Genomic DNA, 27,716 nt, shown 5'->3' on the forward strand with positions numbered 1-27,716 from the left:
CTACTCAATCATCATCTTTCTTAGACACTCCGACTTAGATCCTAGAAAAGGCCAAGGCCAAGAAATAGACATGATCATCTTCTTTAGACCGCAGAAAGGACTTGGTGTCTCCTCTTGCTTTCCAATACCAGTGATACAATCATCCCTTATGACTCTCCAACACAAGAGAGGACGAGTAAGCGGGTGGTGAGATGGGGTAAGTATGCCTCATCTATAAAGATATATAGGTACACAAGTTCTAGAAGGGAGCATCCTGAACACACCAACTGAAGTTTGAAAAGTTTTGAAATCTTAGAGTTAAGATTGACATCTAAGTCCATGATAGGCTATTATTTGACACAGAAGTATTAGCTCCTAGTTTGAGCTCATATGAGGCGACACTTTGGCAATCTTGACCAAAGGAAAGGAATCTATGGTCACATATGTTTAGAAGCATTTTTGATGGAATAATCTTGTACTAGATGCTCAACATTGACACTTAGATTCTCTTTGAAACACATTAGTGGTGGCTTCATCATCCACTACTTGGATATCCATGGTCCTATTTTGGTGGTCTTTGTTGTATAGACTATGATGAGTCATTATCATTATATCATTCTATTATATCAAATCACCCATGATCTAAGAGAGGATGTTATCAATTTGATTAGCTTGTGTGAGTTTAATTCATACTTGACATTTCTAGGTATTTTAGACATTTTATTGTGACCATTATGATGTTTATTTGAGCATTTTATGTAGATCGATATGTTGGCATTTATGGCATATTTTTTTCCTTTATATTCAAGCTCCTTCTCAGCCAATCATTATCACACACAAGTTCTATTGGAGCGAGGAATTTTTTATCTTAGATATAAATAAAATTCCATGGCTAAAGTATTCCAACATCATGCTTTAATTTGATTTATATAAAAAGAGCCATGAAATTACACTCTTTGAATTTTAAATTTATAGAAAAGATATAACTATTGCCTCTAAAATTCACAAAAGGGGTATATAAAATGATACAAAATGTAAAAAAAAAGTTTTTAAACTATCCTATAAGGTGATCCCCCCAAGGAAATCTCTATATAATTTCCTAGTTGAAAATTTGGCATATAATTTTCTACTTAAAAATTCACATAAGTTAGAGAAATTAGGGATTCCCTAGTTTTTGTAACTAGGAAATGTTTTATCTTCCCTATGAATTACTTTCCCTACCTATGTGTATCCTTTAGCAGAGAATTGATAGGGAATTTCTTGTTTTTTTTCCCCTATGTAGGAAATGATTAAAAATTCTTTGTGATAGTCATTCAATTGGTGAAAATAATTATGATTGGCATGTAATCATGTAATCATGTAATCATCCTTGTGCTGGCACTCCAAAAGCTCTTCAAAACCCTCTTCACTTTCCTCCCATGATTGTCGCCATAATAGATCATTCTTCATGCAGGCATGATTACACAATTGACAACTAATAGTTCCACCCCTTTCTATACTTGCTTCAACATGTTATATGGCCCTTATTATGCTGTAGTCCCAAAGCACAACTTCTTCCATGGAGACCCAGAACAATGCACCGTGATTGTGATATCCCTACAGTCTTCTAATCGACCTTGCGCTAGTTGGGACGTTACTATTGCCTTAGCTTCGTGTCAAAAGTTAGTGTTGACTTAGCCTTGTGTCAAATGCTCATGTCATGTTTCAACTATCTCTTTTTGCATTATTGTAGCTTTCTCTTCCTCATCAACGTGAGGTGGGGTGAAATTCCATCACTGGCATGCGCAGACGTCATCTTCCCATCTTCTAATTCCATTCTAGGTTCTGGTGCCTCTAGAATGGCACTCGATTTCTTCCACTCTAAACAATATTGAGTCACTCTCAAGTGATTATGTCCAAGATAAGTATCATGACCTGCATCCAATTTCCAAATGCTTTCTTTGTGAGTAACAGTGAGTCCAAAAGCGAGCATTGGTCCCTCTCAACCTTTCGACTTTCTTCAATCCTCCATGGCTCCAATCTAGCATGGTATATTAGACACCCTCCTATTTGCATGGCTCTTCCACAGTCATGTCAAACATCATGTTGCAGTCCATGTTGCACCATTACATTATCATGAATTTCTTGAATATGCTATCAATAAACTTTGATTATGCTTGCTAAATTAGAGTTGATAAAAGAAAAATGACTTCAAGAATCCAATAATACTTCTAAATTTAAACCATTACTTTTCACACTAATTGTGCCTACAATTCACTTTTGAGAACTTCATGTTGAGCCTTGAATGGTTTGCTTCTTGCATCCATTCACCTAGGAGTTGTTTGATAATGAAAGATCTTCAAGTTGAACATCTTGTATTTACTTTCTTTATTACATTTCATGGTCTTTGTGGCTTCCAACGATTCTTGGATATGTGACCACACACATTACAATTGAAACACTTTGGCTATCCTTGGGTATCTTTAGTAAGTAATCGTCTTTGAGCATTTTGGAAATTAATGACTATCAAGGTTGGCTCTATCTTTTTTTCTTCTTGTTGAAAATATCTTATTCATCATTGAGAAGGTTTCCTTCAATTCCTTTAGCAATCTAATAATCATATGCAAAAGTCTCAAGACCTTGAACTTAACCTTGTACGAAGATCGTGTCTTAGTCTAGGCCATTAAAACAATAACTTCATGTGCTCTATCATTTTTATATCAAATCTCATCACAATTTTCTTCAAATGCACAATAAATTGAGAAATTGTTTCATGCTCCTTTTGTTCACACTCATTAAATCTTTTGGATATCACTTTTTGCTACATTGTCATGAGCAAAATTTGGTACTATAGCTATCTTGAAAGAATTCCAATTATGTTTTAACTCTTCAAGTTGTTGAATATACCATGTGGATACAATTCCTTCCAAAACCATTTGTCCCTCATTGAATATTTCTCCTTGCTACCATTGATGATCATCTGCAACATTTTTTAAGGGATCTAACCAAGATAATATGTCTACATCTTGTAGAATAGAAAAAGATTTTGGGTGAACCTTCCTATATTGGGTTGAAGAAGAAGAATAAGAAGAAATCTAGGCTAGAAGGTTGAACAACAGATGATTCATAAGAAATCATAATTTCATCTATTGGAATACCAAACGTGATGAGTGATGCTTCCTCTCTCCACCAATAACTATGTATAAAATTCATATCCAACAAGATCTACAACACACATTATATTGGCTAGAAAGGGAAAAGATCAATTACTAGAAAAATAAAGATAAATCAAATAGAGCTTCAACTCTCATGTTTTCCTTCCTTCCTTCTCTAGACAATCTATGATTAAATGCATGAGTTAGTTACTAACAACAAAGAAGTGGTTAGTTTGTTGGGGTGCTTAGTTTGTTGACTCACTAAACCAACCCCCATAACAGACTTTTGAACTTTCCTATGGTATGCTAAAGTTAGGGCCTGCCACAAAGCCCTTTCCATGAATTTTAATAAAAAGAGAGAAATAAGTCTCCTTTTGATATTTCAACATATGAAGGACTACATAAAGTGTGGACTCTGTTTTGTAATTGTCACGAATCATAATTATAAGCACCTTGTAACTTTATATATATAGGCCTTGGCTAAAATTGTCTCATCTAAAAGTGCAAGTCTACTAAACCATTTACATCTCTGAGACACACATGCCCCTTGCAAGTAATGTGGTAACTGAGCTATTGCAAAAGATGGTCATGCATAATGTTGTCTACATCATGAGTTAAATGGGGGGGGGGGGGGGGTAATCCAAACACGTGATATGTATAGAGGGGATTGGAGATGGGCCATAGATATTAGGAACAATTATGTTCTATTCTACACTTTTCATGCACGAATCAAGGGAGAATCTCTCTATAACAAGTGTAGATAGGAACTCACTTTTCACCTACTCCACTTAACTAGGAAAAACTACTTAAGTGTGATTGGAGATACTAAAAGCACCTTCCAAAACCACTAGTTGTAATGCCTTTATAAAGGTACCTCATCTTCATAAATAGAGTGCTCAATACTATTTTGTAATTGGACTCTTGCTACTCTTGTGTTGTCACTTATCTCCATCCCTCTTTCAATATTTTAAGACATAACTCATTCATATAAAATAGTAGCATAATGGGAGAAGGGTGCCAATACCACACTTACAACCATTAACTTTGCCTAATAACCCACCCAACCAATCAAGATGCAAGAATGGCATTACGCTTGAATACGAGTAGCAAGGGATGAGATATCACGAGATTCAATGTCTAAAACGGCTCAGACCAGGCAAGACAAAGGAACACAATCAATCTTTCTTATCTTTAAGGGTATCATTTTCATCATTCTTCAAGGGTTATTGTATAGGACACAAGCATATGATATATATCCTTACTAGAATGATAAGAAAAATCCTGGTATACAATTGGTGCATCTCAGATAGGGGAGACACCCTTAGGGATTAGAAAGCTCCAAAAGATAATACACAGATCACAAGAAATATGGCAAGCTTCATCAGAACTTCTTGCAATAGCTAATCACAATTATCCATGAGCCCATAGGCCAATTGTCTTACTTCCATAAGTAAGAGTTTTGACCTCACCAAAAACCATTCACATTTATATCATTGAACTAAACACAAAAGTTGATTATAAAACTAAATAATAAGCAAATAAGCCAACAAAATGACTTCTATTGAGTTGAGATAGAAAACTTGAAATTGAGCTCCACAAGACCACCCAAAGAAACATAAAATAATAAAATTTTCTTTTAGGCCAAGAGCCCACAAGCCCTCACAAAAGCCCTAGCAAGACTTTAAAGATACCAAAAAAGAGGTAACCCCTATAGGGCCATACACAAGATAAGTAGTGTTGAGATGGCAAGTGTTTACCGCAGCACAGAGGATTGGAAAATGGAGCAGAGGAGCGGAAAAAATGGAAGAAGGAGATAACCAAAAGGGCACAGGACAAAGGAAGGAAAAGGCACCCTGGATGGAGGTTAGACCGTGAAAATCTGAATGACGACCTCTCCAGAAGGCCTCAGTGTCACCTCGAGAGAAGAAAATAGTAAAAGCATGCCATTAAATGTGAAGGTACTCCCGAATCCTTGTACAAGAGTGTTGGGCTCACTCCTATGCAAATTGTATACATTAATTGGGAATGTGATAAGTTAGAACGGTGGGAAATAGGAAAAGAGGGCCTAGGCTAATGGCCGGCCATGTAAAAAGTGGGGATGACCGCCCAAAAAGTAGGGCATGTATATAAAGTTCAAAAGTGAATGAGAAGCTCATTCTTGTGTGTGTCCAAAGCTTCTTATTCTTCTTCTCTTGTTTATTTCCTTCTTTCTTGTGCTTGAGTGAGGGATTGAGGGAGTGTGAGGGAGTGAGTGAGGGAGTGAGTTTGTGCGAGTGAGGGATCGTGGAGAAGAAGCTCCCCATCTTCTCTCTTCATCTTCTCTTCTCTTATATTCTCTTCTCTTCTCTTACGCGGCTATGGAGGATGGAGCTTGACGGAGGGGGCTTGAGGTTTCTTGAGCTTGCCACAAGGATCGTGGAGCTACCCAAGTGCAAGAGAGAGGAGGAAACGCAAGCGAGCATCAAGGTAAGCTCACTACACTTGTAAGGTAGGCATTGTGCGTTGGCTATGTGAGAGGTAACCATGGCCGCTCCGCTTGAAACGCTTGATCAATAATAAGCAGTCTGTAGGTCTCAGGGTAGAGCTCCGTAGCTCCCCTCTATTTTGGTTCCATTGCCGGGACCAACGGAATCGACCCTTGAGTGCCGCATGCATCGAATCGAGCATAGAAGTAGGGTTTACAGCCCGAACCGGTGCTTGAGATAGTTAGGAGATTTAGGAGGTTTTGATCCTTGGAGCAAGTAAGTATTTTAATTTGTTGTTGAGTATTAGAGTAGGACCATCCATTCCCATCTCTAGTTTTGATTTTTGTTGCATTAGGCTAAGATTAGGATAGGAAAACAGGAAAATAGGGGCACAGATTCAGATTTTTGGCTAAAAGATTGTGAGGGATTAACTTCTGAGGTTGTAGCAGACTAGGATGGGGAAATAAGAGGCCCAAGGAACTAGGAAAGACCACATTTGACATTCTACCTTGTGGGAAGAGAGTGAGCTGGAGAGCAAGGGAGAGAGAGAGAGAGAGAGAGAGAGAGAGAATTGCGGGGAGATCGTTGAAGCACTGATCGATTCGAGCACCACATTGATTCGAGGTGGGCCTGGCAGTTCCATGCATTGTTTTGCACCTATGTGGAAGGCACAAGATGATTCTAGAGAGTAGGCATTGACCTTGAAGCCTCACGCGCAATCTGCGGACCGTCGTCTACGCCATCAAACCAACCTGTCCGACCCCCAGAATAGGACCACCCGATTTCTAGAGTCGGACCATCTGACTCCGAAAATCGGACCACTTCAAAAATCAGACCACCCTCGTTTGACTGCTATAATCGGACCCAGTGCCAAAATCGGACTACATGTTGTAGTCCTGGATTTGGACCACTCGACCCATCACAATAGTTGGACCTCCCATGTCCGACTAGGGAAATCGGACCAAAGTAAAATTTGACCACCCTGTCCAAAATTCAAATCAGACCACTATTCCTAGCGTGAAGCTCGGACTAGCTTGTCCGATTCCCAGAATACCAACTCGTCCGACTCCCAGAATTGGACCACTTCACCAGAACTTTAAATAGAGGGTTTTCAAACCTGCCCTACAGTCATGGCCACCCTGTTCATATCTCTGATCCCCAAGGAAACCTAGTTTAGCCCTTAGAAGCTAGAGGCTAGACATGATAACCGAGGATTCACCCCGAATAGCTAGACACTAAGTAGAACAAATTTAGAATTTGACTTGACTTTCAGTGACCAATTTGTGCATAGATCGGATGCTGTATGCTTGTGTAGTGAGCATCGGAAGGTCCCCAAGAACAAAAGAACTCTACTTTTTGCACAAAACTCAAGGTAGAAAGCATACACAACATGAATAAGAGACCAATTGGGTGCAATCTCCCCCCATGCCTTGTGTGAGCACTCCACAAAGCATATATTTTATGTATTAATCATCTTCAAGCTCAAATAATAGCCCAAATTACAAAATAAGACGCTTTTGGCTTTTGAGTTTGCTTTAGTGCCAAATAGAAATAAAGCTAATGGGCGGGCGCCCAAAGAGTCAGGCATACCCAATACAATGTCCAAATACAAATATCATAATCGTGCGCCCATGCGCATACAAAATAATAAATAAATATCCAATGCCTTAATAAATAGGCGTGACAAAATATAGGTGCCATGCCTAAGGTATGCGCCCATCAAAATATAAGTGATAACTCGAATACACGCTATCCTCCAATGCTTTCCTCTACCACTATTGCTATCTCTACACATCACAACTGAAGCATTCACAATCGTTAGTAAAATAATACAATTAAACCGACAAAAGTGAATACCTAGCAGTCTTCAGCTACATAAATAAATCAATTGGTTAGAAATCAATCCTAACCTTAATTTATCACGAGTTTGCACTCTAAACTCATAAACGTTTATTAATTTAATAGGTATTTTTTGGAATCACCCGTTATGGAATCACCCATGTACACACTAAATTAATAAAACGCCCGAAAAGGATAGGCGTTCCCATCGACTTCTCGCACAAAGAATCCACTTTGTGTATGAGCCTTGGCGGTCAACAAAGTTTATGGAATCCACTGTTAAACCTCACGGAATCCACCATGACACAAAATCCACCGTGAAATATGTCTCATGGCATCATACCCCGGGGGTGGGATAGCAATTATCCTCAATTGCTATTAGCTCAATGTGGAGCTAACAGAGTGGGGAAAGCATCTAAGTCTCTAGCATGCATCCATTGGGCCTCTTCAACAGGATGGTTTTTAAACTTGACCAAATATCTAGAATATCTACGGCCAGTTCTAGTGTTCATAAAGTCAATATCTATGATAGCTTTAGGCTCAAGGATTTCAGTCTCTTCATCTAATAAAGGTGGGTTTTCATAAACAGGGTATACAGGTAATTGGCCTCTAAAGGGCCATAATAAACTAATGTGAAAGGTGTTGTGAATTTTTCAATGTGGTGGTAGTTCTAACTTAAATGCATTGTCATTGATTTTGTGAATGATTTTAAATGGTCCATAGAATCTAGGTGCTAATTTCACAACTGGGCATTTATCTACACATTGTAATCTATGTTTTTCTATTCTTAACCAAACATAGTCATCAACTTTGAAATTCATGGCCTGTCTTTTCTTATTGGCTTATTTTGTATATGATTGCTGGGCTTTGGCAATCATGTCTTTAACTTCATAAAAAATAGTAGCCTGCATGTTAGCAATATCATCAGCATTCTGAATTCTATTTGATAAAGATGCAACAGGTGTAGACAATCTATAACCATAAATCACTTCAAATGGTGCTTTCTTTGTAGCTGTGTGTCCTAGGTTAGCAAACAAAGTAATCCAAAAATTATTACAGAATCTAGAATCACGATCAGAAATAATAACTTTTGGTAATCCATGATTAGTGAAAACAGTTTTCAAAAACAATTGTGCTGCCTGAGATGCTGTTAAAGTTTTCTTGCATGGAATGAAATATCCTTATTTACTAAACCTATCTACAACAGTCCAAATCATATCATGGTTAGCTTTAGTATTAGGTAAACCAGTAATAAAATCCATAGAAATCTGTTTCCATGGTCGTGATGGAATAGATAAAGGCATAAGTAAACCATACTGTTTACCATGATGTCTCTTAACTCTTTGACAAACCAAACATTTAGAAACAAAGTTAGATACATCAGTGTCCATATGTGGCCAATAAAAATTTTCAGTCAATGTACGCAAAGCAGATATGATAACTCTATGACCTTGATATGGAGGACAATGAATTTCATTCAAAACAAAAGATCTAAATGGAACTGTAATACATAATATCTTTTCATAAAACATGAATCCATCATTGTAAGACACTGAATCAATAGGAATCCAGTTATTTCCAACTAATTTATTCCAATCAGATTGAAAAGCAATGTCCTGATGATAAGTATCTTTCATAGGGGTTAGAGAATCAAATGGTATGACACAGATATTATGAATGGTCAATCTTCTACTTAAAGCATCAGCTACTACATTTTCTTTACCTGGTTGATACTATATAAGGGGATGAAAACTCTGAATGAAAGCTGCCCATTTGATATGTCGGTCAAATATTTGGGGTTGACTAAGAAGATGTCTAATACTTTGTTGGTCAGTTTTAATCATAAACTCAGAACCCATTAAGTAATGTTTCCATTGCCTTAAATCTTGTACAACAACTAATAATTCTTTATCATAAGTAGAATATTTAAGTTCGGATGGTTTTAGTTTATAGCTAGAATAGGCTATGGGATGATTATCTTGCATAAGTACGGCTCCTATTCCAGATCCGCTAGCATCAGTAACTACTAAAAAGAATGGTCTGTTGAAATCAGGTAGTTGTAATACAGGAGCATGGGTTAATGCATGTTTCAATAAATCAAAAGATTTTTGTTGATTATCAGACCAATGATAAACAATACCTTTCTTTAAAAATTTAGTCAAAAGCAAAGCAAGTAATGAAAAATTTCGCACAAACTTCCTATAAAAACTAGCAAGACCTAGAAAATGCACATTTTTGGGTATAGGCCAGTTTAATATTGCTTCTATCTTCTTAGGGACAACCTTAATACCTTCTGATGATACAATATGACCTAGATATTCAATTTCTCTTTGAAAGAACTCACTCTTTTCTGGATTAGCATACAACTGATTATCTTTCAACAACTTGAAAACCAAAGACAGATGTTCATAATGCTCTTTCTCATTTTTACTGAATACCAAGATATCATCAAAGAATACTATAACACAATGCTGATATTTCAAAAATATGTGATTCATCATTCGGCTAAATGTAGCAGGTGCATTAGTCAATCCAAAAGGCATCACTAGAAATTCATAATGTCCAAATTGTGTTCTAAATGCAGTTTTGAATATATCAGATTTATCCAATCTCACTTTATGATAGCCAGATTTAAGATCTATCTTACTAAATATGGCAGAACCTTGTAGTTTATCCATAAGATCATCTACCCTAGGAATTGGATATCTATTATTTACAGTAACCTTATTTAGGGCACGATAATCTATGCACATGCGATAAGTATTATTCTTCTTTTTTACCAACAAAACAAGTGCGCCAAATGGAGAACTACTAGGTCTAATTAATCCTCTATTTAATAATATCCTCAACTTGATTTTGAATTTCTTTCTATTCAGTCTGGTTATGCCTATATGGTGCTTTACATGGTGGTTGTGTCTATTTTGTGGTCTTCAGGACGTGAAGGAGGTAGTCCAGGTGGTAAATATTCAACAAAACAATCTTTAAATTGTGCAAGGAATTCTTTATGCCTAGGGTGCATATGTTTTTCTTTAGCTTGAAGTTCATTCACCCAAATTAGATAAGATTTACTACTTTTACGTAATGCACGTTTAGCTTGAGTATGAGTAAGCAAGTGGAAAATTATTAGATGCATGCATACCATACAATGTAATGTGTTTTCCTTGAAAATGAATTTTAATTGAATGCGTGGAATAATCTATGTCAGGATTATGCTGATGACGCCAAGGCATACCTAGGATAATATCACTAGACTGTAAAGGTACAACTAGGAAATTCCTTCGTTTAGTGTATTCTCCAATTTTAATTTCTAAGTCATGCACCTCTTGTGTTCCATTATACCTTGTGCCTAAGAATGATGCTTTAATGTGATAATGCGTAGGAACAGTTTGTAATTTCAATTCTTTCACTAATTTTGCAGAAATAAAATCATGTGTACTACCATCATCATGCAAAATAATCTTTTCTTTTCCATGCACTAAACATTTCATTGTCAACAAAGAATGTGGAGTTGGCATACCTGGTAAAGTATCTGAAGGAGTAGCAATGTCATCCTCATCTTCCGTAAAGTCAGGCATTTCCTCATGTTCTTCATCTTTCATTGCTCCAAGATAATTGATATGGACAGGAGGCTTCTTCGATTGGCAATTGGCTACTAGATGTCTAGGTTGATGGTATTTGTAACACACTATAGGTTTGGCTTTAGATACATTGTTGGCAATGGCAGGAAGTCTAGGAATATTAGGATTTGGCTGTGAAGATGGCTTAGGGTTTTGATTGATATTTGATGGCAAAGCAAGTGGTTTTGTCCAAGACTTACAGAAAGATGATGAAGGAAATCGACTTTGATTGAATCATCTAAAATTTGAATTGATTTGCTTAGAACCATAGTTACCATTTGCTTGAAATTGTTGTGGACATTTGTCTCTTCCTCGAATCTTGTCTTCAGTGTCATGAGCTAAAGAAATTGCATCTTCAAGGGTTGCAGGCTTGAACATATTGACTTCAGCATAGAAATGCCCAAGTAATCTAGACATAAACTTGCGCTTGTGAGTCGCTTCAAGTACGTCTTCAAGCATTCTAAGTTGCAGTAGGGCATTCCAAAAACGTTCGGTGTACTGGGAAATAGGCTCACGATCTCTTTGCTAAAGAAGATCACATTGCTTTATGGCTTTTTCATGGAATTGTGGAGGAAGGTAATTCTACATAAACTTCTTTTTGAAACTCTCCTAGGTAGTGGGACAATCTATGCTCTTACAAACCACGGTCCACCAAAGAGATGCTCGATCCACTAAATGATTAGTGACACATTTAATTTTGTCTTTTTCAGCATATGTCTCTTCATGAAAATAATCATCAAACTGACTGATGAATGCAAGAACAGTCTTTCCATCTCGAGTTCCATTGAAAGTACGGAATTTGAAATTTCTTTTACTTATCTTTGTTTCCTTGCAGATGGATTGAGCTTCGAGAGTCACATCGATGGTTCATCAGATAAGATCTTTGGGTTGTGGTCCATCTTTGTCAGTAGTCGATTATTGCAAATTGGCCAAATGAACTTGCAAAGCTTGTTGGGCTCTTTGTTCTTCATCAAGCTGCATCATAATTAAATCCAATTTTTGTTCCATCATAGGTTTAGGAAGATCGCCTTCAGCCATTAAATCGTCCATATTTTGTTTCGTTATCCTGTAAAAATCCAAAAGACCTCACACTCTCAAAATCCAATTAGCGGGATGAGCGTAGCTCAAAGTCGGGTATACAAGGCTTATAGATTTTTGTTTGGCTTTCATGGTATTTGAATTTTGGGGTTGTGGGATTTGAAGTCTTTGTATAATTTGTGTATGACCTTCTACATGTGCTGAAACTGGTTCAGCAAGTCTGCGTATACGAACAGAGTCTTCTAGGGAACAACTTTGCAGTTTTGTGCTTCTGCACAGGAACAGTCCTTATGGGAGTTTTTGGAATAAGTCAGTTTTGACTTCTGAAAACTTGATTGACCTTCCTGACTTGCAGAGTGATAAAACTTGCAGGATTTAAGTGATTGAGCCTTTGTAAAGCTTATGGGACTCAAGCTTTTACTAGTCTGCAACTTAACGACAAATTTTAGGGGGGGCGATTTTTCTGCCAAAAATCACGGGATGATGCCGCTGACGCCGATTAAACAATTTGAATCACTAGGCTTTTTAAAAGCTTAGTTTTAAGCTTTAGCTTAAACTTTGAAGATTAAAGATGAAGCTTATCTCTGTTTTGTTTGAGAAAAAATGACTTGAATAGGAAGATATTGACGTGGTCCTCCGCTTCCTGAGGCTGGTCCTTCGCGATCAGAGGCTATAGAGACAGAGGTTCTTGACCGCCAGGAATCCACCCGTATCGACCGTTTGCGATGAAACTAACTGTAGAGCTCAATCGTTCCAGGAGCTCCGCCTTCGCACAAGATGGGTAGCGATTGGAAGCTCTTGATCTCAACTCGCTCTGATACCACTGGTGCACAGATCAGATGCTGTATGCTTGTGTAGTGAGCGTTGGAAGGCCTCCAAGAACAAAATAACTCTACTTTTTGCACAAAACTCAAGGTAGAAAGCATGCACGACATGAATAAGAGACCAATTGGGTGCAATCTCCCCCCATGCCTTGTGTGAGCACTCCATAAAGCATATATTTTATGTATTAATCATCTTCAAGCTCAAATAATAGCCCAAATTACAAAATAGCACGCTTTTGGCTTTTGAGTTTGCTTTAGTGCCAAATAGAAATAAATCTAATGGGCGGGCGCCCAAAGAGCCAGGCATACCCAATACAATGTCCAAATACAAATATCATAATCGTGCGCCCATGCACATACAAAATAATAAATAATTATCCAACGCCTTAATAAATAGGCGCGATACCAGAGCTACTCAAATTGATCAATGACCTTGTGGAGCTAGAAGTGGGAGCAATGTCAGGATCACGAGGCAGACAAGGAAAGGACCGACTGGACTTGGGGGAATTCCTAGTCCTAGTGCAGGAGTTAGTCAATGAGTATGACTTGAGTGACTAGGACAGTAGTTCAGGGCAAGCCAATAGAAGAAGTGGTAGCAAATCTAGAAGAGGAGAGAAAGGCGATTAGAAAGGTTCTAGAGAGAGTATAATTGCCTATAACCACAAGCAAAAGGCTAGGAAACACCAACAAGATGTAGACATGTATGAGGCCTAGCCCTGGTGCAACCAAAATAGGAGCAAAAGGCTAGGAAACGCCAACAAGATGTAGACATGTACGAGGCCCATGTGCTAGCCCTAGCTGGTGCAACCAAAGCAGGACCAAATGCAAAGAGAGAGCGAGCAGCAGAGGCTGACTTATCATTGAGTGAACTTGTAGCCATGCGACTCATAGACAATACATCTACTGAGCAAAGCACAATAGCCTTAGCCACAACATTACTCTCGGGATTGGGGGTACGCAAGGGGCAAAGGGGCAATCTAGTATCCCTATTGTAGCAAAGCAGCTAGACAAGTATGAACCTAGCAATGACCCATATAGCTTTGTGGAGCAATTTGAACAAGTTTGCAAAGCAAACGGTCTCAGGAACCTTGCACAACGCTCTCAAGCTTTCGGGATGTGTTTAGGTGATAAGGGGAGAATTTGGTACACTAGTCTAGATGCAGCTGAGCGCACGAACTTTGCCCGTCTTAAAGACTAATTTATTAAGAGATTCTTTAAGGCAGGGTACTCTGACAATCTCATCCTCCGGTTGATGAATGTCTGCCAGAGGGAAAAGGAAGATGTAAGAGACTACATCACTCATGTGCATGGCCTCTTCAAGAGGATCCCTGCCAATGAGCAACCTAATGAGAAGGCTGTGTCTATTGTGTTTATAAATGGAATTTGAAGCGAGGATCTCTACAAGGCTTTGGCTAGTAACTCCACTCTACACCAAGACGTGTTAGCTAGAGTCTTTGAAGAGGAAATAAGGGTGGAAGATCAGCTTAGGGAGTGAAGCATGAGGAACACCAATAGGGACAGTACAAGTCAGAGAGCTCCAGAGTGGACAACAGCTTTAGGAGAGAGAGAGAACTCTAGCATATGGGATGAGGGAAAAGGTGTTGACCAAGGCCAGGAGCTGGTTGAGGTAAGAATGGAGCTTGCATGATTGCAAGAACAGATGAGGAAGCTTGTGCGGTCGCATGTGCAGTGTATACACTGTGGTGGAAACCACCTCCCAGCCGAGTGCCAAGATCCTAGATCTAGGCTGTGCTCAAACTATGGTAGGTTCACTCATGACCCATTGCATTGTAGATTGCCAAGGAGATTTCCATATGCGTAGCAATACAACCCTCCATACTTAGGCAACAAGCCACCTAACCTCTTTGGCAGGGAAGCCCAACTGGCACTTCCAACACCAAATGACAAAAGACTGGCCATTCCTAGGCTAGAGATGAACCCAACAAGCATACCCATACCACTAGGGCCCTATGTAACCCAACCATCGATTGACTCTCTTGTTCACTATGTGGAAGAATCTAGTGAAGAGGAAACCTATGTGAACCCATACATCTCCTATGATGAGGAAGGAAATCCAGTCCTGATAGACTATTGACCAATACCGGTAATGGCGCTAGGTAGAAGAAGAGGCAGAGGCTTTGGAGGACCAAGTCAAGATCCAATCTCATGATGGACATGCGGTCATCCAGGCCATATTTCATCATGCTGCCCGAAAAGGGAACAGGAAAACAAGGATAAAGTTGACCTCCGATGCACCGAGTGTGGAATCACACACCTATTTCCTGACTGTCCTAGACGGAAGCCATCAACTAGTTTTGCCAACGTGCCCTCCGTACCCTTGGGGCTACTCGGTGTGGAGACCTTTGGCAGTGAGGATACGCCCATCCCACTGCATGTCATGACGCAAGCATAGACAAAACAAACATGCTTCTCATTGCTTGGGCTAAGTAACCTGGATGTAGCCTCGTTGGAAAAGAAAAGGCAGAGGAGAAGGAGAAAGATAATAGACGCAAAGATTACCCTTAAGACTGAGGAAGCCACAACTCTAGTGACAAGAAAGAGGGTTACTGATGCAAAGGCAAACACTTCAGTCCCTAAGACAACAAAACTGGGAAGTGCCAAGGTAGGGGAATACCCCACCCCAGATAACAACTCGAGGCTACAGCCAAAGTCAAGGAGTGGGTCAAGGATGCCCGGGAACACCTTAAAGATGTGGATCCCATACTAGAAGACCAAATGGAAGACCTCTCTAGTGTGAGTATACTCATTTCACCATCGCGACCTCAATCGGGGAACGTACCCACACCACGTGAGATGCCATAGAAGGCAAGACCAGGAGGAAGCATATCAGCAAGCTAATCATGACATATGGCCAAAGAGTGCAAACCAAGGAGGAAGCAATCGCCTAGCAACCTCCTCACCACTTTAGTAACCACTCCAGTAACCGTGAGCCTAAGAGATTTGCTTCGGCAACACCCTCCCTTATGGCAAGAATTAAAGCATTGGGTGGAGGGAAAAGGGGAGCATACTGCCGACCGCTGACTTGCAAGGGCAGGACGTAGTCATGCTGTCAAAGAGTTTTCTGTTTATGATATAAATCATAGAGTTCTTATGTTTTCAGAAGAACTTCATTAGGATTCACATGAGGAACTTTCATACATAATTTAGTCATTGTTACCCAACATCCGACTTAGATATCACTTAATTTCATAAGTTCTTTTGTAGCTATCATACAATTTTCAGTTATACAATATATATTGACAAAAATTAAGTCTATGGGAACCCACAACTTGATCAAGTGGAGGTAATTGACAGTCTACAGGCTAAGTCACATTGGTTCAAGAGGAAAATTTTCCTGGAAATCAAGAGAAGTGCCAAAAGTCCACTAGGTTTGTATGGGACCTGGAATAATGGACTTATATGACTTATAAGTGACCTAAATGGTCAAACTGAAGTGTGGGAGCTGAAGGGAATGCAACCCACATTTTTCGACACAAAAATCAGGCATGCATACATGTGGCTGATGGAGGATGAACTGTGGGCTATGGTGCATGCTCCAAAGCATGCAAACTCAGGGCAAACTGAAGCTAAAGAAGGAGATACAAACAAAGAAGGTGAGAGTTCTTCTTGCCCGTCCATTTGGTATGACGAAAATGAATGGTATGACATTCCATAAAAGGGAAAAACCTGAGGCAAAGTATTCACCCTACTCTTATGTACATCTTCTTTCATTCTTTTACCATATTCATGGTCCAATGAAGCCCGTCTTCTACCCAAGTACTTGAGTGACTTTGGGGGCAAGCAAAGGGGAGCATTTTGAAGGTGTATGGGCTATTTTGGATTGAAAAAACTAGTCATAAACAGGGCATCCCACTGTTCTTGTCCATTTTGATGAGAAAACAAGTGATCTATGCGGTTGTAAGAGAAGGAATTGACCTCTTAACATCAAGGCTTCATATGTGAATGATTAGAGAAGCTTATTCTTGGGATTATGTGCACTTTTGGAGCTTGATTATGGGCTAGAATTACTGTTTTAAAGCAGGGCTGAAGTAAATTTTATGCTTTGTCAATGCATGTCATGAGTTTTTTATCTATGTCTTGGATGTACTAGAGTCTACCATCAAAATACTTGTATCTTGGAGTTGTTGTCCATTAATGTTCATGAAATAGAAACTGTTTGAGCTTGCATTTGGAGTATGCATTTGGATTAAATCTGAGATAATCCCTAAATGTATTAGCTTATTATCCACATATGCATTTGATGTAATCAAGACAAAGTCTTTCATTCCATTCATGTATGCTAAGTAAAAGAAAAAGCTTGAGGTTTTCTTCTTCAACTAAATCATCTCAAAAACCCAAATCTTATCAAACCCCCATAGCTTTTCAGCTATGGTATGAACTCGAGGAACAAGACAGACTGGAGAGAGAGATAGAGTTCCTAGCACAGGAAAGGCCGACAATCCTCACAACAGAAGCACAAAGGTTGCAACATGAGGCACAACGACTGCAAGGTGCATTGGAGATTGCCAAGGGAGACACAGAGGCCCTCATGGCCATGGCCTTCACACAAAGAAGATTGCACCTTGTAGAGATCCAAAGCCACGAGCAACTAGCGCAAGAAAAGTTAGAACTAATTGCTGAGGTAGAACAGAGATTCAGCATTGCAAATCAAGCAAAAGAAATCATTGAAGAACAGATGGCTCGGAAATCCAGGGAGTGGAACCAACTCTGGGTCTTAACAAATGAACAGCAACAGGTGGTAACCACCTTGGCAAGTGACTTGGAAGAGGAAAGAAAGAAGATGGAAGAGAGAGCCAATGAGTGGGAAAATAACAATTTTGAAAGGGTTAGGCAATTAACAAAACGCTTGGTGGTGGTTGAGTGCAAGAGAGTGCTTGCCAAATCCAGGGTAGAAGTTGCCGATGTATGCACCAACGCACAAAGGCAAGCCTTTCTCAGCACAGTACTACATGTCACCCAAACAGAGGGCAATGATTCAATGGAGAAGGTATGAAGGAAGCTAGAACTGACTACCCGAGCGCTAAGGTATGGCCTTCAAGAACGGGAGCTTCCAATAGGCACATGAATCACGAAAGAGCAGCAATTTCACTACCTGCGCCATGCTCACCTCTCCACTGTTGAGCTTAAGGAACTTGGGTTCAAAGAACAGGAGCAATCAACACCACCACCACAAGTGGCCCCAGCAGTGGCCGAGCAAAATGTCGAAGAGGGTCCGAACTTGGAGCAAGATGCTGAAGAAGAACAACAAAGAATGCCCAGTTTGCCTCTACTAGACCTCTTGCCTGAAGAGCCCGAAGATACCCACATGTCCGAGCGCATTGTGGCAGCTAGAAGAAGAAGGCAGGAACTGGCAGAGGAAGCCCAACGCAGAGCACGGTCATTGCCCAAACAATTCCCTGAAGAGCAGGTGCCATTACGAGGAGATCCCAACCCTATCGATCGGCCTAAGGAATTGGTCATATGGCATGACTGGGAGTTCTAGACGAGACCATTTGAGCTTTCATTTGCTTATCCACACTCTCTCAACCGTGTGTTCCCTCTAGGCATTCAAGTCAAGATCAAGGACCTGGGCAATGATTTTGCAAATAGGTGGATAGAGGAAAGGAGTCCCATAATAACCAGGTGGAGGCAAGAGCTTGCAGATTACTGGAAGGACAAGGTAAACAGGGTTCCCAGAACTATCCAAGGCTACGAGGCACAGCTGAAGTGGCGGAGGAGGATTTGGGATGCCAATTTTGACAGCTGAGCTACCTTCTGTAGCTCACTTCCTAAAGAACACAACGACCCCATCTACATGCCCTACCCCCGTAGGCATGGAATTGATTATGACAGAACCATTCATGGGGATTTTGACTTTCCTATAATATATAACGCAAATGCTCGGAATCCCAAGGAATGCCTAGTTTTTAGAATAGAGGATCTCCTCCCATCTATCAACCGCTTCCTTGTGGATTTTTCTTCTTGTCCGGATCTAGCCTTCCTAACCACATGTAATGAACGAGTCAACCAAGGCAACTGACATGCCTTATTTGCAACCCAACCAGGGTTCTTTTATTCTTCCAGTTCTTTACTCATCTCCCTCTAACCAAGTTTAGTTGACACATTTGGAAATGCAAGACTTTTCATCTAGGCCTTCAGGATACAGTCTAGATGCATGCGTCCCTTCCATCTCTCTTAGTGCGGTACTATGCAGAGTTTTCCAATCAAACTTACCCATCATGCACATGGTGTGTTAAATCTTAGGCTTATCAAATTCCTATTGATGCAGAGACGTATAGTCGAGGAAGCCCACCTCCCTCCCCTCTTTTTTGACATCAATCTAAGGATAGATAGTAGGGCCATGACTAGATTAATGATGAGGGCAACCTTGCTTCCCTTCTTTTGCCTAGAAATCTTAGAGAATATGAATGTTATCCGCTTCATGATGTGCAATCATCCCTTCTTGTCATCCACACCTCTGAAGGCCCGGGCTGCTATTAAAGAATATCTACAAAGTCGTGCATTCCTATCCCAATGCTTGCGACCACCCCGTACTCCAGTTGAAGGTGATAGGCACTAGCCAGAATGCCTTCTTTGTATGCAATTCTCCCAAAAAAAAAAGCACGAGGGCTCACTTTGCTCACTACACCTAGGGTTCACCCCTACCCTCTCCCCCCACTTCACGCTTAGGGCACATCAAGGGCAGGACTTCCAGACCTGTCACCCTAAGTTCTGCACTGCACCTCCAACAACACACGAACTGGGTCCTTAAGTGTGTGACATTACCAAGGGCCTACCCAAGGTTAGACCCATCTCCCAGTTCCACTACACATGCACTTACACCATACCGTGAGACAGACACACCCCTTAGGGAGTGCACAACTTTCTCTTACAGGCTATGATCATGACTCAATGGCTAGCGACCGAGCTAAGGAAGATCATCCACGACATCTACTAATGAATAGGAATTTTTCTATAAGTCGAACAAGACACCATGATAGTAGCTTCAGGAGCTTTTGCATACTCCGACAGTTAAATGGACCAACATGCTTGATGTGGCCGACCATGTGCCTGCTGATGGCTACCATGACTCAACCAAATCAAGCAGATGAAAAACTCAGTGATGGACCCACCATTGGCATAGATCTTGGAACCTCATATTCTCCAAATGATTACAGAGCCCCGATTTTGATAGCTGTCGCAGAAGGGGAGCTACAACTGTGTGACAAATGCTGAGCATCTTCATGAAGATCAAAGCACGCCAGAATCTCTCTAGTCATTATTAATCAAACTTCATCACCTCTCATTCACAACAGCACCTTTTGATTGTGGTCATCTACCCACCAGTTCCACTTAGCAACAACACAAACTACCCTACTGCTCCCCACCCCATTGCCATGGGACTAGCACTGAGCTAGGAGGGGGTAATGTTTATCATAGCACATAGGATCAAAAAATGGAGCAGAGGAGCAGAAAAAATGGAAGAAGGAGATAATCGAAAGGGCACATGAAAAAGGAAGGAAAAGGAACCCCTGATGGAGGTCAAACCTTGAAAATTTGAATGAGGACCTCTCTAGAAGGCCTCAGTGTTGCCTCGAGAAAAGAAAAGAGTAAAAGTGCGCTATTAAATGTGAAGGCACTCCCGAATCCTTGTAAAAGAGTGTCGGGCTCACTCCTGTGCAAATTGTATGCATTATTTGGGAATGGGATAAGTTAGAACGGTGTCGGAGGGGTTTTTTTCAAAAGGTCAAATCCACCGAGGATCAGAAGTAGAAGTAAGTAGAGATAGGAGATGGAAGAGAATATAGAGAATACCCAAGTGGTAAACACGAAAAAAAAAATCACAATGAATTGAAACAATATGTATTGAAAGAACCTCGAATCTTTGCTCTACTCAGAACCAATCTCCAAGCATTAGTTCTCTTGGAGCTCCTTCGTAGACCTAAAACGTGGATCAGAAAAATCAGCTCTTTCTCTACTACACAGAACCCAAATCTGATGGCTCCGTTGGCTCTGAAAGGGGGGTAAAACCCGAGGACACTTGATCATGGATCTCCCAGATCACTCTTTCTTTCAGTTCAATCTGCAAATTTCAGCCTGTTTACAGCGATCGTGACACGCGCGATTTCGTCAATCTGTCCTTCTTGTGAAAATTCTCTAACTGACTGAAAAAGCAACTAGCTTTTTGCATGCCATCCTAATCTAGAAACTTTTTCTAACTTTTTCAGATTTTTACAATAAATAATATCAAAAATAGACTTAAATTATCCAAAAATCTAGTATTTTTAGATAATCCATGCAACTCGCACTAGTACTAATGGCTCAGATCACATTGACTCTCTAGATCAATAGAGAAGTCGGATGATGATGCATTCCATACATTTTCACACTATGTCCTCATAACATCACGACATCCACCCCCTCTGAACCTGCATATCCTTTGGTATGTGCTAAAATCCTAGTTGTCACTGGATTCTGAGTCCAGCTCCTCATCCTCTACAACCATATCCTTTACTTCTTCATCTTCCATATCTTCCTAGCTAGCCCCTGTATCATGGCCACTATTTTCTTCCAATTTTGGCAACTCATAAGCAGTAGATTTCCGCCTTTTGAATAACTTGATTCTTTTCCCTGCTACCAAAAGTTTTATGGTTGTCCCATCGAGCTCATTTAATGCATAAGTAGCATTATCAAACACTTGTCTTACCACATAGGGTCCAAACCATCTCTTGGAAACTTTACTCATGGCACTATGCTGGTTATCTAACCTGCTATCATAAATCAATACTCAATCCCCATCTTGTATGGTTCTTGGTCTGAGTCTATGTCTTTTGTCAAACCATTTCTTGTTCTGTATCCTTGCTACCCTTAACTTTGTAGTTGCTACCTCTATGTTTTCTGACTTTCTTTCCAACTGTCTAATGCGTAAGGCCAACAACTCCTCTCAATTCAACTCCTCCTCCCAAGCTAACAGACTCCATGTGACAGTCATCTCTTCTATCGACATGATAGGTTTTTGACCATACATCAATTCTACAGGCATATATCTTGTAACAGTACTATGAGTTGTTCTGTCAACCCACAAAGTATAAGGGAGCAATCATGGCCACTCTTTTATCTTCTCTCCACATGCTTTTGCCAATGCCTTCACAATAGGTGGATGACCTCTTTCACTTTTGCCATTTCCTTCACGGTTATAGGTTGAAGTTAAAGCAATCTTTATCCCCAACCGTGCAAAGAAATCATGAGCTTCATCTGCATCCAACTCACCCTTATCTGCTGTAATTTTTCCCACACAGCCTTATCGACAAAAGATCTCTTCTAAGAGAAAAGTACATATGGCATTTGCCATCTTAGTACGTAGAGCTCTCCCTTCCACTTGATTAGTCAAGTCTTCACGAGCAAGCACAAGATACCTCATTTGTCAAAGACTTGTAGGCATTGTGACCAAATCCACCACCCACTTAAAATGAAGAGACAATGGATATGTGGGTTGCAATCCATCTTGATGTCTCACAATTGAATACATTTGACATGTCGTACATGTTTCCACAAAGTGAGCAACATCCTTATACATACCCTGCCACCAATATCTTTCTTTGATCATTATAAAAGTACCCCAAACACCTCAATGACTAGCCCACAAACTTTCATGAAATTCTTGCATTACTTTTACTTGTGAAGCTCTGTCACCCAAAACTCACAATGGCATACCCTGTTTCTTTTTAGCATGTTTCCATAAGTATCCATCTTTTAAGAAAAATCCATAGGCTTTCCTCTTGATCTTCTTAAACTCCTCATCTGACCATTCATCTCTCTTTGTTAATGTACTGAGATATTGATCAATTCTCAGCCATTCTCCTACATATTTGTCTTCCAGAAACACTTCTGCACAAGATGCAAAACATCTAAAGTGTCTTGTCTTGTTTTTTGGAACTAAATGCTTCTCTGTCAAGATTTCTATTTACAACATATAGATTTATTCAGAGACACTACATGGCATGAGATCTTCTCTAGCAGTCACAATTTTATGCTTTTGTCTCTTCACACCTTCAAACTAATATAGGATTGCATGAATTTTACCATGGCATGAGTTCATGGCTCAGAGCCTTAGACACAGGATCACATTAATTTTTATTATGTTAACCAATTTGTTTAACTCAGGATAGCCCTTGTCCATTGCAAAAATGGAGCTGCAGAGTGAATGTTTCTCATAGCCTTCCTCTTTGTTTTTCTCATATGGAGAGTTCCAAAGAACTTACTCACTTTACTTTGCCCATCCATGCCATTTCCTTCAGTTCCATAGGCTCTTTGCTTGTAGTAGGAGAAGAGGATGATGGCATCAAGATTATCAGTACCAGTGACAGCTCTATTGTGAGAGTCCTTAAAGGCCGCAATGCACCTATCATTAGCCTTGCACTTGACCCCAACAATGAGTTTTTGGCATTAGCTCTGCTAGTAGTGATGGCTCTATCATGTGCACAAAATGTTTATTTTCTGGAAATCTATGCAAAGTTCTTTTGTGGACACAATGTTGCACCAGATGTTTCCCAACACTCGTAGTCTCACTCTTTACTCTCTAAATGCAATCAAACATTGCAACATTTCATTCAAGTTCTTGTTTTGTGGAGCTAAATGCTTCTCTGTGAAGATTTCTATTTACAACATATAGATTTATTCAGAGACACTACATGGCATGAGATCTTCTCTAGCAGTCACAATTTTATCCTTGTGTCTCTTCACACCTTTAAACTAATACATGATTGCATGAATTTTACCATGGCATGAGTTCATGGCTCAGAGCCTTAGATATAGGATCACATTAATTTTTATTATGCGAATCAATTTGTTTAACTCAGGATAGCCCTTGTCCATTGCAGAGATCGAGTTGCACAGTGAGTGTTTCTCATAGCCTTCCTCTTTGTTTTTCTCATATGGAGAGTTCCAAAGCACTTACTCACTTTACTTTTCCCATCCATGCCATTTTCTTCAATTCCATAAGCTCTTTGCTTGTAGCAAGAGAAGAGGATGATGGCATCAAGATTATCAGTACCATTGACAGCTCTATTATGAGAGTCCTTAAAGGCCACAATGCACCTATCATTAGCCTTACACTTGACCCCAACAATGAGTTTTTGGCATTAGCTCTACTAGTAGTGATGGCTCTATCATGTGCTGGTGCCTCTCATCTATCAAGAAAATCCACACACTGTACCATGCTGCACCCTAGGAGGAATGAAATTTCTTGGCATCGAAAGGGAGATGTCTTGGTAGTTCTTGGCACAAAAAATGGCATGGATGTGATTATGTATGATTGGGATACAGGTGAAAAGGTCTTTAGCCTCAAAGGTGGGCATTCAGCTTCAGTTGGCTGATTAGCCTGGTCACCAAATGGCAAATACCTTGCAACTGCATGAGGTGACAATCAAGTCATCATATGGGATGTGGATAACATGCAAGACATATACTACCAGAAGTTTGAATCTCAAATCTGCAGCTTAGTGTGGAGACCGAAAGGAAATGCTTTAGCCATTGGTGACTTGAATGGAAAATTTGGTATTTGGGAACTTGTTGTTCCATCTCACATGACCCTACCTGGTAGTGATGCTAGTTTTCCTTTAGTTATTGATAGAGAAGTGATGCTACACTTCAGTGATGATGGGGAGGATGGAGAGTAGCTTCATAGTGAGGAAGAAGGTGGATCTTCACCTGATAGAAGACCCAATTCTCCTTCACATCCTGATTTAAGAAAGAAGGAAATGAACAAAGGTCATGACAGGCTCCAACCGTCATTCTATTAAAGTTGAGGCTCTGCTCTAGAATAAAAACATAAGCTTCTCATTTGGAGTCACTATAGGTGGACACCTAGTGCATGCATTACAAACTCCTTTTCAGCCTTGCTCTACTATGCCTAGTTCAGGCAAGCCCCATTTTATTTTTTTCAATCTCATAGGCAGCATCACCAGCTGTTAGAATGAAGAGCTGTCACACATAGAGGTGTTTTCTCCCTTGCAATGTTCTCATAATCAGATGCGTGATGATCATTGATTACAATAGTCAAACCAGGCTCTATTGCACCATTGATTTTTCTTGGGGATTTGTAGGTGGAGTTTCATGATGCATGGAAAGGGGTTCCTATGTCCTCAATGATAGACTATTTTGGCTTCAAAATGGCTGCTATGAATGATAGTGGCTGCATTTTTGCATCTCATAGGAATGGGAAAAAGAATCCAAGTACCATCCTTTATCTGCCTTTAAGTAGCTGGGCAAACAATAGTGAGGTCCACCCATTCCATTTCAATTAACTTTTTGTGCAGTATTTCTACTGTGCTTCTCATAAATGAATGATGGAATGATAAGTTTTCTTGGTAATGATTCAGTGATCAATGCGGCTTGCAACAGAGGAGGAGGCAAGGCATTAGCTCTTGGATGTGGATGGGTAGCTGTCTCAACTAGTCTCAACCACCTCCGACTATTTTTTGAAGGTGGTTTGTAGGTGCTACCTCATTTTCAAAGTCTGAAGTATGAATATGATCTTGAATAAAGCTACTTGTGACTTGGCTTGATTGTTATTCACTATTGTCATTTGTATGTTGTAGACTTCCTTGCTATCTTTGGTAGGACCAGTGGTCACCATGGCAGGTGAGAAGGAGCTTCTCCCTATTATTCTACATGCAAGCTCTCCCTTGTCTTGTGACCAGCAGGTAGATGCACCTTATGTCAAGCATAGTCGTAATACTGCAAATAATTGTTGTCTTGGTTTGTGATGAAATTGCATGATTCTTTTTCTTTGATTGTGTATTCATTTCACGTGATGCAATTCACGATATTCAATGTGGCAGAACAATGAAGAAAAGTGTTGGAAGGGCCATTTTCCTTGAGTCTTTGCTCTCACCTTACTTGGCTGGGTTTTAGCGACACTGGTTTTCTTAGCTCATATGATTCCAAGGTGCTGATTATTGGATCCATTCCAAAACTGATCGTTTCTAGATTTTAAACCTAAGCTCTTTTAGGCAATGAGAAAGTTGTCTAGTAGATTGGATAATGAGAAAGCATATATATGTGCATAGAGACACTATTGAGCCTCTTTCTATTCCTTGTGCATGTCTTTCTTGATACTTATTTGTGCTATCTTAAAGGGCTTTGATGCAATGTTCAATATTCTTCAAGAAAAGCTGGAAAAGTACCTGAATCAGTGGGAGGAATATTATTGAACTAATTGCTTCACATCTCTAGTTGAATCTTCCAGTATTAAAAAGGTGTGCAACTGAATTGCAAGCTTGTTATCACTCTGCTTTCCCGTTTTTAAAGCTATAATTAAACTTTGTGCATGGTTATGCTTTCTTATGCCAATATGTACTGGTACAGTGTTTGGTCAGGCACTTTGCTAGAATTTACAAGCTTTTCTTTTCTCAATAGAATTCTTCTTTGCTTAAGAAGGAGACATATAATCTAGACAGTGTATCAAAAGAGGAGAAATTGGATGCAGAACTTGAATAAGTTCGTAGTGAGCTACACAGTGTATGTTAATGTTTTATGTTCAAGGTGAGACATGCACCTTGCAAGTTTCACTATATACATATGACTACACATGATTTCATTGTGCTTTCTCAAACACTCTGGTTGGTATATGTGTGATAGGTTGGGAAAGAGTCAGCAAGAATACACAAGGAGATGCACAACTTGGAAAGATTTTTAACTGTAAAGAAAACACATGAAGATGCTCTGCAGGATACTATAGTATAGCTTAAAGGTGAAGAGCATCATGACATGCTAGAAGGTACAAATTTCTAACATTTTATTGTAAGCCATAGTTTACATAAGGGTTGCAGACACATGGGTTTTGTGAGGCTTCTGTCTTGGAGTACATATAGCTTTGGATGCTAAGAATGAAGTTGATGATTAGTATAGCAAGCTTGGAAGTGAACTGCAGAGAGAAAAAGAGGAGAGATAAGACTACAGAAGAGAGTGAAGTGGAAAAGTGAGAGAAAGAGTGACGAGGAGAGAGAAATACTAGAATAGGAGAGAGAAAGACATGAAAGAGAAAGAAGCCATTGAAGCTGAGAGCAAGGTGAAGAGGAGAAGGACATTATTGTATTAACGTGTTAGAGATGAGAAAAATTTTACTTGTCCTCTCCTTTTATAACAATGTCAATGTGACATGGCATCAATATTATTTACACACTAAATCCCTATTCTTCCCAGCTTCTTACAATCCATCCCATCCCAAAGGTTTTTGCTCTTAGTCAGTCATTATCACATACAGGTTCTATTGGAGGAAGGGAATATCCATCTTAGATCATAGTGAAAATTCCATGGCTAAAGTATTGCATCATCATGCTTTAATTTGAATTATATAGAAGGGGCCATGAAAATGCACTCTCTTTGAATTTTAGATTTATAGAAGGGATATAACTATTGCCTCCAAAATTCACACAAGGGGTGTATATAAATGGTTTAAATTTTTTAAAAGGGGCTTTTAAACTATCCTTTGAATGCACATGATATAGAGGGCTTCTATACGGTGATCCCCCTGAGAGCAATGGTTGCAGGTTCGATTTAATGCAAAAGGTTATTTTGTAGAAGACTTTAATGATAAGTGTAGATTGATTACAAAAGAAACTAGAGTTCATCACATGTTCACTTTAGATGCTAGAATTCCTACTATGAATGATGTTATGTAAACTAAAGGCAAATGAGTGATTGCAAACATTAAAATATAGCACAAATATATTAGATATACAAATGTGTAAATATTAAAATTAATGTATTTTAAAGGGCTGATTACAAGGTTTCTTGTTTTCAGAGTTAGAAAATTTC

At 39.6% G+C, this 27,716-nt stretch overlaps 2 pseudogenes; one reads left to right on the forward strand and one right to left on the reverse strand.

Moving 5' to 3' along the window:
• LOC148028500 (uncharacterized) overlaps positions 1-18,018 on the reverse strand; it is an 85,465-nt pseudogene extending 67,447 nt beyond the window's left edge.
• A 204-nt stretch (positions 18,019-18,222) lies between these two features.
• Positions 18,223-26,110, forward strand: LOC148028501 (protein ENHANCER OF LHP1 1-like; annotated as a pseudogene).
• The last annotated feature ends 1,606 nt before the right edge of the window (positions 26,111-27,716 follow it).

The sequence above is a fragment of the Lygodium microphyllum genome, chromosome 11, assembly GCF_053477565.2.
Source record: "Lygodium microphyllum isolate KBCC chromosome 11, Lygodium_microphyllum_v1.1.10, whole genome shotgun sequence".
In the NCBI taxonomy this organism is placed as follows: domain Eukaryota; kingdom Viridiplantae; phylum Streptophyta; class Polypodiopsida; order Schizaeales; family Lygodiaceae; genus Lygodium; species Lygodium microphyllum.